The sequence below is a fragment of the Eretmochelys imbricata genome, chromosome 25, assembly GCF_965152235.1.
Source record: "Eretmochelys imbricata isolate rEreImb1 chromosome 25, rEreImb1.hap1, whole genome shotgun sequence".
Classification (NCBI taxonomy): domain Eukaryota; kingdom Metazoa; phylum Chordata; order Testudines; family Cheloniidae; genus Eretmochelys; species Eretmochelys imbricata.
In genome coordinates this window covers 13,725,167-13,739,868 of record NC_135596.1, presented here as the reverse complement: position 1 = coordinate 13,739,868, position 14,702 = coordinate 13,725,167, and the positions used below count along the sequence as shown (strand labels likewise).

The window sequence follows — 14,702 nt, the reverse complement described above, 5'->3', positions numbered from 1 at the left end:
ATTGAGATTAAGTGGAGAGCCCTGGTTTCAGCACAGTTAGTGCCCTAAAGTGCATTCTTGGAGCCTGCCAGCTGCCTGACTTCCCAAACTAAATGGCAGTATACTGCAAAGAATGCAACAACGCATGTTCTTAGAAATACATGAGACACTCTAGAGTAGACCCTCCAAACTAATGGCATGGGGGTGAAAAGAAGTGTTTTATATACAAACATTCTGCTGAAAGCATAATGACTGCTCCAGACTAACAGGTTTTATGCTCAAATAAATTTGTTAGTCTCTAAGGTGCCACAAGTCCTCCTTTTCTTTTTGAGGTTTTGGAGATTAAGCAATGGAGAGAGAGGCACCTGACTTTGCAAAATAGCAGTTTCTATAAACTGCTTGCAAAGTGTTAAACACAGTGCAACAGATTTGTAAACTGGAAGAGTGTGGGAAAAGCCAGAAGCCAAATGCCAATTAGGGCTTTGTTTGTTTGGTTGGGTTTTTTTGTACCAGGTCTGTCCAGGCTCCAACTTAATGTTTGACAGAAACCATTGAGAAACAGAAAGAAAAGGAGTACTTGTGACACCTTAGAGACTAACAAATTTATTTGAGCATAAGCTTTCATGAGCTACAGCTAGCTCACGAAAGCTTATGCTCAAATAAATTTGTTAGTCTCTAAGGTGTCACAAGTACTCCTTTTCTTTTTGCGGACACAGACTAACACGGCTGCTACTCTGAAACCTACTGAGAAACATCTGAGCTATCTGATATCAGAGCCAGTGGCTTTCTTATCATAAAGAGAGAGACAGTATCAAGATTTTAAAGAACCGTGAAGAAATGGAGTCATTTAAACTTGAGTTACTACACACACATCCTTGACAAAAAACAGAGTTTTAAGCATATCAACACAACACATTAGATTACTGCAATTAAAAACTATTTGAAATCCAGAAATTTAGAATTAAGGTTCCATACTAAATGAACCATAGTTCAGACCCTGAATCTTCACGCCCGGTTCACAGCGGTGTGACAGAACTTTTCCTTACCCTCACTACACTTCATGATGTTCAACACTCATTCTTCCCACTAACCCTCAATAACTTTTACATTACAAAAGACAGATTTAGGTCTAGTCTACACTAGACAGGCTTTGCCAGTATAGCTAATCAGCATGGCTATCGGCAGAGGCTCGTAGTGTAGACAGCATATGCTGATACAAGGAGTTTCTGCCACTATAGTAACACCACCTTCCCATACACATTAGTTATGCCAACAGAAGCACCCTGTCAACATAGCTGCTTTTACAACTGGGGGGTTTGCAGAAATAACCTGTGTCAGCTGGGGGTATGGTTTTTTCACACCCCTGGCCAATAGCTATACCTACAAATCTTTGTAGCATAAACCTGGCCTTATACAGGATACAAGAGAAGCTTCTGTCTGCATAGTTTACAGTACATGATGTCTATGTTAATTTCATCACTATTGCCAAGGCTACTTCTGCCATTGTCTGTTAGCAACAATTTAAGCAAGTTATAAGAAACTTCAACAAAACCAAATTGATAGATTCCCAAAACCACATGAATTAAATGAGCTTCCAAACTATTGGACTTGTTTTCAGTTGTGGTCTCAGTGTTCTACAGCTTTCCTTCCAAACTTGACTCCATTGTCTTTCCTATTCCTGTTAGGCTAGCCCTCTCCAAAACTGCTCAACCATTATTCCTTTGGTTCAGCATGTTCTTCTGATCCCTACTTGCTTTTCGCCACTTCATTTAAATAAACAAATAATTATAGAACACTTGTTTCCCCATTTCCAAGCAACATGGCTTTACTTCTCCTCAAGTAAAAAACATCCCCAGTGCCAAAAGATTTGTTCCACTTTTATTTCCTAGATCTAACAGGTACTGTACAATGGTTCTCTTTTTTAATATACAACCCACTGAAAAAAAAAAAGCCTTTTGTTATAAAATTTTAAATCTTGAAACAATAGGAAGCTATGGGTCAAGATTAACAGTATAAATCCATATATGATTCGGTGACTGGAATGATGACAATGTTTAATCTGGATTAGCTGGTAATTAAATCTGTCTGATTGTATTAGCCTAGCACAAAACTTTCTGTAGAATGCCCCCACAGAGGCGCTCCGTACATTCATAGGTCATAGGAAAAACGATTTGCCAACATTTTGTTCTAGATACACTATGAACTTCCTATTGTGATGAGGCTGGAAGAAAGGAGCACTGATCCTCTTGAAAGTTTGATCCTACCTCCACTGATCGTCCTCTTCAATGGAATAAACACACATTTGCTCTTAAACATCCAAGCAATACTGCCTGTTTGAGTGGTTGATACTACCAAAGCAAAATGTTGTCATTATTAAATTTAGAAAGTAATACTATCAGAGAAGGGATTGTATTCATTAACCTTAACTAAGGATTTTTTAAAAGGTTCTATATTTAAATTCTGTAATTATTTGCCCTCAAAACTGTTTTTAAATAAAGAATTACATAGTAATCTTAAAGTTAACAGAATTTGTGTTTGGGAATATTCAAGTGGTATACCACAGCCAGTATCACAGCTCTCGTTTTCAGTAATCCTAGTTAGTTTTCACTAACAGTCATGACCTACAGAGCAAAAACATCATTCTGTTGCCAGCCAAAACAGAATTTTCACCACCAGCACATTGCAGGGATCATGATATCACCCACCAAACGAGGAACAAAATACTACTTTCTGTAAAACCAACTTCTGAATGACATCTGAAGAGAAACATTTGTCTGATTTTAGAGGAAAAGTATCAGAAAATAAGCACTTAGCTGGGAAAAGGTTAAAACACATAGGGGCGGGGGGGGGGAAGAGAGTAGGAGGAAAGAACAGAAAACACCCAAGGACTAAATTGTAAGAGCAAAGCAAGCAGAAATGGACAAAAATCCCGCAGGGCTTTGGGAAAAAAAAATAAAAAAAAAACAAAAACCACCATCACCATCAACTCCTCTATATGTTTAAAAATAGAGCTTATGCCCTCTGAATGGGATAAGTTGAAAAACCATTTGAAGAACTTTAATAGAATGCCAATTTCTAATGCTGATTGTTCCAGGAGGTCTAATGGAAAGGAGAGGGCTGTCATTTCTCTACAGCGACCAGAGCACGACTGGGCAAGGTATCGAGTATGATGAACAACACATCCTGCAACTGTCATAGGCCCTGTATTCATAACACTAGCTTCAGGACTGAAAATGAAGGAAATCCTGCTTGCACTAAGACCTCTGGTTCAGTTACTGTCATATTCACACTAAAAGGGGTGGGTTATTTTCAGAGAGTACACACTCACACAAATCCATTTTCTACCTTTTTCCTCCTACTATAGGAATGACAAAGTAAAACAGGACATGGGTGACTCAAGAGTTCTCAGATTTTACACCTTTTAATATTTTAAACAGAAGTAATTATTTCCAAGTACATGTCTGAACACTTAACATTTTGTAAAACAATATATAATAGGACAGGTCAGGATAAGGCAGACACACTTGTGTCTGTTAGAGTGGATGGGGGAAGGGCAAGTTATGAGACAGCCTTAACTAAGTTTCCTGGTTTGTGTCTCAACACTAACAGTTTGCCTGAATTTCCTCTTTTTTTGTAAACAGTTTTAAAAATCTGTTCATAGAAAGTATTTAGAACAAGTTTAGACCAAAGATGATAATGAGTTATTGGAGCTATTTCAGTCACAAACACTTATTTAAGATCAGTAGCATACATGTAGCCCAATTCAGGAAAAAAATAATCTGGTTTCCATGTTAAAAAACAAAAACACACATGCTTTAAATATTGCTTCCACTCTGCACAAGCAAGACATTTGTATTGAAGAAAGCCAAGAGACAATTCTAAGATTTCTATTTACTAAAATAAATCAGTGTAGTGAATATTGAACTTTTTCAAAATTAAGCAGATTTTCTCTTGATTTTCCTGACCATTTGTAGTCTCTTCTCTTGACTTAAAATAACAACTTTGATTCTAATCTCTTTGGAGGATAAAGAAATAGAAGATTTACAAAATACAGAAAGAAAAAGAAGTAGAGCTGTGGCTCACGAAAGCTTATGCGCAAATAAATTGGTTAGTCTCTAAGGTGCCACAAGTACTTCTTTTCTTTTTGCGAATACAGACTAACACGGCTGTTACTCTGAAACCCTACAAAATACAGGTAATACTAAAAATAAGGCTAAACAAAGACACCCCTTTCCCATGATAATCTTTCCCATAATATAAGAAGTTTAAATACTAGAAACCTCAAAAACTCATGCATGAAATAAAGGTGCATAACTGGTGTATTTAAAGAAAATGCAACATATACATCCAAGTTTATCAGTCTATTCTTGTATATTTTGTCAAGCTACTTGATGGGATATACAAACCCCACACTGGTCAGGAACAGGTTAATAAGCTGCATGGAGCCCCCACCAGCCCCCCTACATCTGTGTTGGGCCTCAGGCATGGAAGAAGGCGTTAAAAGGAGGGAGCACAGCTCAGTTTGGCCCTGACTGGGAAGGAAAGCAGACTGGCAGTCCCCACGTTCAGAAAGAAGCCTGGGTGGGGCCCCGGAGGTGACTGAAGACTACAGTCTGCCAGAGCCTTCCTGCGGAAGGGTAGGTCAGACAGTTTGATTTGTTACCAGGAACTGGCTGGTAGTCATTAAGCCAAGCCACTGCAGCTGAGGACCACCTGAGAGGAAGGGGGCTGAAAGTTGAAGCCACCAGGCCCAAAGATTCTTTTTGTTTGTTGGTCTTAGACTTCAGAGGTACTGAAGTCCCCACATCAAAGCCACATCCATGAACAAAGTGTCCTGAAGACTTCATTGGGTAAACAGAGGCAGAGCTGCTGCAGTACCACAGCACCTCTCCCACAACTACCTATTTAGCTGACCTGGATGGAGCAAATAGAAAGGTGAAATGCTTACGTGATAGCAATAAAACCTAAAGCACTCACTTCAATATTGTAGGCTAGCCCAGAGTAATTTGGTACAAGTTCTACCATTAGATATGCATATGCAATGCACATGCAACTCCCACTGGAGTCAAAAGTTTCATGCATGAATCCAAGGGCAGAACTTGGCCCTTTGAATCTTATCTATGCTGCAAAAGTTTGGGTAATTTTTTTTAACAAGCGGAGGATACCAGCATGAAGACATGGGTAAAAATTATGCCCTCTTCAGCTTTGCTGGTAGTCCTCTAACAGGCTTAGGTTATTAACCAGGTGAGACCACAGAGCAGTGTGGGAAGGAACATTACTTACATTTTTCTTAATCTTCATTTCCCTCCCCCCTTTAATATCTTCTCTTAGTTTGATGTGCAAAATGTCAGACCCACAAAGGAGGAGGAGAACATAACATCACCTTGGCAACATAGTATTTACCACCTGTTAGGTCTCTCAACCTATCAGGAGGGTTACAAAACAGTCATACTAGCAATTTTCAAATTCAACACTTTCTGACAACCAACTGGTCAGGGTACCACCCAATTTTAAAAAAAGCATGTCAAAACACATTAGACAAGGCAAATGATAATTTAACACTTTACACTTCAAAGTACCTGTTCAAACAGTAGCCAGTCAAGCCTCAACCCTTTTATCTGTTTTAGAGATGGGGAAACCGAGACCTTGTGCAGACAAAGGATTTCAAGCATTCATAGCTAGCCACCACTCTAGTTAGATTGGTGCAAACCTTTAGCATTGACAGGCAAAAAAACATGGACTGGAGCAAGCTGCTGTTTATAGCTTCTTATCCTAGAACCCCGCTTGAAACTCTGCAAGGGGTTCACTTCTCATATCGCTATCTTCTTAGCAGGGGTCTGATAAAATTAAGTCCCCCTACGGCTCTTAAAGAGGAGTTCTCGTCCTACCCCTCAGCTGCCCTAACCCCAGAATACCTCATCTGTTGTGGACTGTTTCTCTACAATTCTTGCAACCACCATTTTTGGGCCATCCTCCCCCAGAGCCTGCCTTTTTCCAAGCAGCAAGACAGTGAAACTGTCATGATTGTTTTTCAGCTTTACTGCTACCCCCAGGGTTCTGATAGCAGCAGTGAAATTGATCAGTTGTCAATTCTACACAGCACCAGGGTCTGCAAATTCAGTAAGACAGCACTACACAGGCCCACATTTCTTCACAACTGAAAGGACAAGAAGGTATTTTTTTTTAAATGGCAGCTTAAATTCTGCTTCTCTCCACCCCCTCCTAAACACATTAGGGAAAACTTCCCACTAGTTACTGGTAAGTGGACAAGTGACTATTTCAAGCCTTGCACAAAGCATAAACTATTCTAATGACAACCAGTTAATCCGAGGCATTTTGCCAGCACCAAGGCTCAAAGGACCAGCCACTGTGCTAATAAGATGTGTTTCAGTATGAGGAATCATGATTCCCCTTATTACTAAAAGTGACAAATTCAGTTATGTGATTTTCATTTTACAAAGTAGTGGGCTACTTTAACCAGCGGGGGGAAATGGCATTTAATACTTTCTGAAGGCCAGAGAGTCTGCTCAAGTTTGAGGAGAACAGTGTCTAGTAGCTAGAGCATGAGTTTGGGAGTCAGGAGCTAGAACTCCCCAAATTCTCAGTCCTGACACTATTTTCCCATCTCTTTAGATCTTATCCAGCCCCCCATTACAGCAGTATCTAAGCACCTCATAATCTTTACTGTATTTATCCTCAGTACCCCTGTGAGATAGTAACATTGCCCTATTTCCATTTTACAGATGAGCAACTATGACCCAGAGAGATTAAATTATTTGCCCAAGGTCACAGAGGAAGTCTGTGTAGGGTAAGGAACTGACCCTGGGTCTCCCAAGTCCCAAGCTAGCGCCTAACAACTCATCCTTTCTGCTTGTCCTAGACTAGAACAAGTCAGTGTGTGCCTCAGTTTCCTCACCTGTAAAACTCCCTCTATGTTGTGAGCATCTAGTTAATGCTTTTAAAATATTTTGAAGTTATATGGAGTATAAACACTACATCAAGGGGGAAAATAAGGAACATTACAAATGGAACACGAGGTACATTTAAAAACTGCTTCCTATGGAAGTTGTAACATGTTACAACACTTGGAAAACCACAAACAAAGAAAGTGTTATTCTTGTTTGGTTTAGAGCTACAAAATGCATGAGAGAAACTTAAACACAAAAAGCTATACTTAAGTATTTAACTAGTGTTATTTTGTGTAATATATTTTATATTGGCCATAAATACGGTTGAAGTAATCTAGGTAACACCATGAAGTTAAACTGCAGCAGATAGCACACCTTCATAAAGCAAACAGATTTAGGCCCCAGTACCTACAAAAAAATACCCACTTGGAACTACGCACAGTGCATAAAGTTAAGAATATACTTTAAATCTGCAGAATGAGTATTAGTTCACTGCCATGCTGTTGTAAGGCTAAGAATGTCCTGAAAGCTAATATGCTTCAAAAGAAAAACACAAGAACAGTTACTTGAAGTTTTCTTATAGAGTTGGATGGACTCAGATTAAATATCAAATTACTGCTTCCTGTGGCCTATGAGGAAGTCAGCTCCTCTACTGGTAAAGTCACCAGAGTTGTATTTGTCAGAGTACATTTTTTAAATACCTACACCTATAAACAAATAGTTCTAGGTTGTCAGTTTCACCAAGAACCATCCATCAAGTGCAATTCCACCCTATTTTTTTAAAAAGCTGTACTGACAGGGAATTTGAATAATTCAAAACAATCACTAATATAAAAAGATACAAAGAACAGAATAAATCTAACACTAGACTATAACCTAATTAGTTATTTCCCTCTTTGTTTCTATTTTAAAATCACATCTGCTAGCAATGGCCTAGTACAAAAAACATGAGTGTTTAGACCCTCCAACACAGCCTAATGAAACAACTTTGAGAGGAAATCCACTGCCTCCAGAATGAGCCATAACACCCCCCTCCCACAAAAACTCTTACCTTCCTAATCCCCCCTGCTCCCCCAGAACACCTGCTAGTATTTGGCTTCCATACCAAATTCTATACCACCTCAGCCTGAAATTCAACAAGGAGATGGAGAAAGAGAATTTCCCTCCCTTGTTGCCTGCAACACCGACATTACCTGTCTAGCCCCCACCTCATAAAAATGAAAAACCTTGATCAGCACAATTACTCCTCCCTAAACTAGCCTGTGATTTACAATCCATCACACACCCCTCCAAAATACTCCCCAAAAAGAACAGGAAAGCTACCAGTACCACCTTCAACCAGCCATCAACTCCTTGCCAGTGATATACCCCACCCCCATCTTTAACAGCTCCCCAATACGCCACACTCGCTACCTCCCAACACACTATAACCATATACATATATATTCGCATGTTACCGGTCCCACATACAACTCATATTACCCCCATGCTCTCCAGCTGTCCCCGATACCCATGTTATATGCTCAAGTACCTGCTCCCCAGTTATCTAAAAATGGTCCTATCCAACTCCCCACATTCCTCCATTAATTACCCTGACATTCCTCTTTATTCCCCCACTCCACAGACCTATTGTCTTATTACCCCAGAACCCCCACATGCCCCTTTATTACCCCAAACTCACCCATCCACATGCCAACACCCCCTTATTCCCCCCAGGATTCCAACATGCCCCTCATTACCCTCCACTCCCCAACCCTCCACTCCCCTTTATTCCCCCAGTATCCTCACATGCCCCCTAGTCCTCCATTCTCCCCTGATGCATATACCCTTATTACCCAGTACCCCCCTATTCCTCCACTCATTAAACCAGGACTTCCACATGTCCCCTTATCCCCCTACATGGCCACTCCCTTATTACCCCAGTACCCCTTGTTACCCTCTTATCCCCACAATGTCCACACATGCCCCGTTACCCCTTAACCCCCAACTGCCATCCCAACCCTGTCTGCCCACTCCACTCCCCACCCCCGTACCCCCCACCCTCCCCACAACCTCCCCCCACCGTACCCCACCCTCCCCCCCATCCCCGTACCCTCCTCCCCTCCCCATCCCCCACCACCCCACTCCCCCCAACCTCCCCATCCCCGTACCCTCCTCCCCCAACCTCCCCACTCCACTCCCCTCCCCATCCCCCACCACCCCACTCCCGTACCCCTCCCCTTACGCCCGCCCCTCTTCCGGCCCGGCCGGGCCCCGAGGGGCTCCCTGGGGCGGGGGCTCCGCCAGGCCGCGGCCTGCGCCGGGGTTTCCCGTCGCTCCCTCCCCGGGCTGGGCGAGAACCCCACCCGCCCCGGGGCCCGGCCCCTCCTCACCCTCCGCGGGGCGCGGGGCACCGAGGGGGCGGAGGAGGGGAGCCCGCGGCCGCCTCAGACACCAACCTCCGCCGCGCAACCCAACCTGCTGCCGAGCCCCAGCCGGGGACGGGGTGGGGGCCCCGCGGCGTGACTGACAGCACGGGAGGACCAATCAGCGCCCAGCACCCCAACGAGGAAGGCGGGGCCCGGCACAGCCGCCGGGTTAGGCTGCAACCTTCTTAGCGGGGCCTCCAAGTAACGGGGAGCAAGAGAGGAGGGGCCGGGCGGAGGGCCAGGGAGTGACAAAGGAACTAGCCAATCAGAGCACAAGGAGCCAAAAGAAGGCGGGGCATTCAAATGAAGTTCATGAATATTGATCCGCAAGGTGGTGGGGGGGGGCATGTGATCATTTCAGTGGTGTTTTTGCGGGCGGGTTATTTACATTTATTTAAATGAGCCCCTATGTGAGCCCTGATTAGTTATTCACTGTTAAGGGTTCACGCAATTAACATCTGTTGGTTAGCCTGGCTTGAGCTCTTAGTAATCGCCGGGATCCGTTCTGGATCGTTCTCTCCACTGGCCCCTGGGGGGGCTCCGCGCCCCTGCCCAGCAGGGCCAAGGCCTCTCCGGCAGGGCCCCCCGGAACCGCACAACGCGGCGTCTACACGGGGGCTTTTGCCGGGATGGAAAGGTCCCTCGCCCACCCGCCACCCCGACCTGACGCCGTGACTGCCGGCGCAGGCCTGGCCCAAACCATGCCGCCTCTGACCCTGGGCAAGGCCACCGGCGTTCAGCTGTAGTCGCCTAGAAATAGGTCAGTTGGGCCATTAGAAAAACATCCAGCCATGAAGCCAAAATCTACATTCACCTTTATTTTGTTGTCCATCTTTCATGCGATCTGTGTCCCCAGCTCCTTTCCAGAGCGAAATCATGCAGGCAGAGTGCTAATGAGTGCCAGCAGAGGGGAAAGAGGTAGCAAGAGCTTGCGAAAGAGAGGAAACACATGCCGCCTGAGCTTCAGGGTCAGATGGAGAGTAAAAGAGGTGGAGGTACCTAAAATCTATCCCAGATGTCAGAAGCTACAGGGGAGGAGGCCCTTGCACCTGCAGTGACCGGACTGTGCGAAAGGAATGCAGGTGTGTCAGGCCATGAACCGATCTTCTCCTTACGGTGCCTGTTTAGGAGAAAACCATCTAGTGCTTGACAAGAGTACAGATTAGAAAGTTTAGATTAGTGTAGTGCAGCCCCTTGCTCTCTAGTGTGCTCATTGTTCCCTCTAGTGGTCCCTTTGCTGAAAACATAGCTCATTTAGAAAGTCTGTGTTGAACATTTCACTGTGTCCCGGCTGGGCACAAAGGGTTTGTAGTCTGGGGTGCTGGCTCTATGCACAGGGGTGAATTTCAGCCCCAATAAATAACTGATTTTGAAGTTTACTCATTTATTTTTTGGACCCCCCACCCAACGCTGTGGATGGCAGACTCCTGCCCTGTGACATATCCCAGCACAAGAAAACCCGCACAGACACCCCCCCACACGCCCCTGACTGATTCCTGGAGTGAACAATAAAGCAGTGCCACTAAAATCCTTGGACCTAGCATTGCTATGCTTTTCAGTTGAGGTTCTCCAAGCGCTCCATGAAAGTAGATAAATATAACCCCACTCCACAGACTGGGGAAACCAAGACAGGGAGCTGAGGTGACACAGCCAACCTCACACCCAAAGTCAGCAGCAGAGTGGGGAACAATGACCTTCCTAACTCCCAGTCCCCTGCTCTAACCACTAGACTCAGCTGCCTCCAAAGGAGGGGCCCAGAAGGTGGCATTTCAGAGACACCTGGCAAGTGCTCATGGTTCATGCAACTAGAAGACAGGCGCTCATGCTGCTATAAAGCATCTCTGGAGACCAGAAAACCAAACCCATTTGCATCCCAGCCTTCTGGCTGCAACTTTGTTTGTAACCGACTTAGTTCCTCTCCAACAGCAAGATGCCTGGGCTCTGCCTTGCAGCTTCTGTACCTTTCTGTGAATCCACTCATCTCATCAGCTTTGTTTCCCCAGTGTCTGAGAGGCTCTCTCAGAGACAGCCAGCAGGATAGAGGAAGAGCTCAGGGTTCAGTGGAGGATTTTTGATATTTCACTTCTTTGTGCTTTTAAATATCAGCAACGGCTGGTGTGAAATTTACCAGCATTTCACCCACACATAGCCCCACCGTGGTTGGTGAGGAAAGGGACCGTCCCACACATGTGCCAATAAAACCTTTATTCCTCCTCCACCCTTCCCTAGTCTAGCTCTCTAGCTAGGCGAGGGGGGATGTTATCGACAGCAGTCAGAGAGCTGGTGGAAGATGCCCTTTTTACAGCCCCAGAGAGGCTGAAGCCCTCTGATTATCCACTGAACAAGCATAGCAGGGCAAAGCTTGCCCCCCACACACACAGCCCCACAGACAAAGACACACCACCAAGGTGCCTTATCCTAACCCAGGAAGGACACTCCTTACGAAGGTCAGGGGAAACAGAGGTAAGTTTAGAGCAGCCCCTGAGGCTGCTCTAACTTACACCCAGGCTCAGGTAGGCTCCTGCACAGCCCCAGTGTATAAGGAGCACAAATGTGGCTTAAAGGCTCCCTGCACCTACCCAAGGAATTTAGAATCAGGCCCTTGGTTCTTATTTAGACCTCTGCTTACTTTCTCCTTTGGGCCTGGCCCTTTGGTCATGGACACAGGTGTCACCTCATTGGCTCCAGTGAAACAGATCTTGTTTTGGGTGAGAGAGGGAGGATCTGGCCCTGTGAATCAGATTGGGGGCTGGGAGGATCACTCAGCTGCCTGTCTCCTCTGCCTGCTCAGGAGCAGGAAGTCATGCTCCCTGGGGCTCCCAGGCTGGAGAATGAATCAAGGCTTTATATAACATTCCCCCATCCCCCAGCCAGTTGCCAACATCATGACTGAGTGAGGGCGACTGAAGCACTGCAGATCCAGAGTCACTAGGTGCGTGGCATCCTTCCTTTGTCTCCCTGACTCACGGGTCACATTTGGACCTCGGACCGTGGAAGGTTGAGTGCTAAGGAGCATAGTGATTCCCGCCCTGGAACCCTGACGTGGATCAAGCAATGGTCTCATGAGAGGCTGTCTGCCCTTAGAGAGCATGTCCTGGGAGGTGGGAAGCCAGCTACACACACAGAGAGAGAAATCTGAACGGGTTAGGGCTTATCCCAGCCCAGAGCAGTCTGGCAATTGCAGCAGAAGGCACTGGGAGGTAGGACCCCTGGTTTCTATGCCCAGCTCTGGAAAGGAAGGGTGGTATAATGGTTGCAGCAGGCACTGGGATCTGGGCCTACTGGGGTCTCTTCCCATCTCTGTCACTGTCTTGCTGGGTGACCTAGAGCCCCTCACTTAACTTTCCCGTGACTCAGTTTCCCCTTCTGAGAAGCAGGCCTGATACAGTGAGTTACCCAGCTCATCCACAGGGGCATGGTGAGACTTCCAGTAATGCTCACGTAGCCCTTTGAGATCCCCGCAGACAGCATCGCTCTTCTTCTCCTCAGGCTGTGGAGGAGGAGCGGCTCCTGGGACAGGCTGTCGGTCTACCCATCAGTCAGTCACAGGAGGCTCTGGAGCTCGCCAAGCTGTGAATCCCAGACAGGGACCATTAATCAACCGACAGGAGATGACTGCAGCCCTGAGCCCACTGTGACTGATCCAGAAAGCAGACGATTATCGCTAAGGAGGAGACAGCATCCCTCAGGCACATCCATCCGCTGGCCTGGGGACTCGCTGCATGTGCTGGCTGCAGGCCAATTCTGGCCCTGCTCAGGCTCCTCTGGGCTACTCCCACGGTGCCCAGGGCAGAACATCACCCCAGGCCACGCTCCTGGGGCAAAGGGGTCTTCCCTCTGGTGTGGGACTAGCAGAGCAGCCCAAAGCCCCCCCATCTCCCGGTGGAGCAGCGTGCCCAGGCCATGAGAGGCACCCACGCTGGGCATGTGGTTGGGCCACACTGCATCCGAGACCTCCGAGGGCATAAGGGTGAGGTGACGCCCCCTGTCGTCCCTGCCTGGTTTGCACCTCCTGCAAAATGTGGCCCAGAATCGAGCCCTGAGTTCTGGAAGAGCCACCTGGGGCAGGAGCAGAGGGGCTGGATCAGCGCGGCCCACCTCACGCTTCGCCAGCCTCCAGTGGCTGCTCCTCCCAGCTTGGCTAGAGGGAGGCAACCCCCAGGCCAGCCCAGCCCCTGCAACCAGGAGTGCGGCTCCTACCTGCTCTGCTGGGGCAAGCTCAGTCCAACTCGCCCGACGGAGCTGCTGCCCACAGGCCCCCAAGGATCCTGTGCGTGCAGGGCAAACACCGAGCAAGCCCCCCCGATGTAGGACATGTCTAATCGATTAGGTCCATGCTAGTGTCTGGCCACCAGCTGGCAAATAGACACAACAATTGAAGCCCCCAAGAGTCAGGTCCCACCCTGGATCTAGACTCCCATCCGCTTCCCTGCGCCACTCAAAGCCAAGAGGAGGAATAGTCTCCCCCCACTCCCTGCCTCAACGCCGTGTTTATTCCCCAGCACGCATGGGACGGTTCCCATTTTGCTCGGCTCAGCCATCTGCACCGTCCCCCAGGAGAGGAGCTCTCCTTGCCGTACAGTCGCTGGGAAACCTATTGGAAAATTGAGTCTTTAATTGCATCTGGCATGTCCCAGGCTCCCTGACGGCAGCAGCCACCAGGCTCCAAAGTGACATCACGGTAAGTGGGAGGAGGCAGCCCAGACAATCTCACACATGTGCCTGTGCTAGGCAAGATGCTATCTCCCTGCCCCAGAGCTTGACCCATGGCCTCTGGCGGGACATGGGTCTATCAATGGCTGAGAGCCAGATCCACTCGGGTGGACTCCCAAACTAACTTAAGAAATAGCAATGACAATGTACTGCGCCTAGCACACAGGGGTCCTGGTCCACAGCGGTGGGTCCCAGGCGCTACTGTAATACAAATGGATAATAAGAATAAGAAGAACAAAGAATGCACCTGCCAGTGACCATAAGAAATGTCCCCAGAAAATAAAAAAGCATCCCCAGTGGTTTACAAGTTCCCCACAGCCAGGCCTGGGGAGCAGAGAGATTCCCCAGCAACGCAATAGGCAGGGAAGGTTCGATAGCTCACCCCTATGCCAGGATGAGGGGCAGGGAGCTCCAAGATCAGAGGAGAGGAAAGGGGAGAAGCAGGCAGGCAGGTGAGGGAATTGACCACAGCTGCCGGGGCAGGAGACGCTGACTGGGGGACAGAGCAGCTGTTTTCCCCCAGCCATGCTGCTGCAGTCTCCTCTTTTGTCTTCCTCTGAGGAGTCGCTGGACAGGGAGGTTAACACAGGTGGCCAAGGGGCATGGCAGGGGCTTCCAGCAGGGAGGGGTATTTCAGGGAGCAGCAGCAATCACCGGAGTCCCCATTTCTCTTGCTAACATGCTACAGCGCAGA

At 47.0% G+C, this 14,702-nt stretch overlaps 1 protein-coding gene across 16 annotated transcripts in view; it reads right to left on the bottom strand.

Moving 5' to 3' along the window:
• Nucleotides 1-9,488, bottom strand: part of GNG7 (G protein subunit gamma 7) — a 128,830-nt gene extending 119,342 nt beyond the window's left edge. For 8 of the 16 annotated variants that reach the window (XM_077841852.1, XM_077841858.1, XM_077841867.1 and 5 more), the window contains exon 1: nucleotides 9,326-9,488. The gene's annotated coding sequence lies outside the window, so the exon portion shown is untranslated. Of the gene's footprint in view, nucleotides 1-9,259 lie in introns of all 16 variants that reach the window. The other 8 variants (XM_077841857.1, XM_077841865.1, XM_077841853.1 and 5 more) reach the window with 3 other exon arrangements.
• Between the last annotated feature and the right edge of the window lie 5,214 nt (nucleotides 9,489-14,702).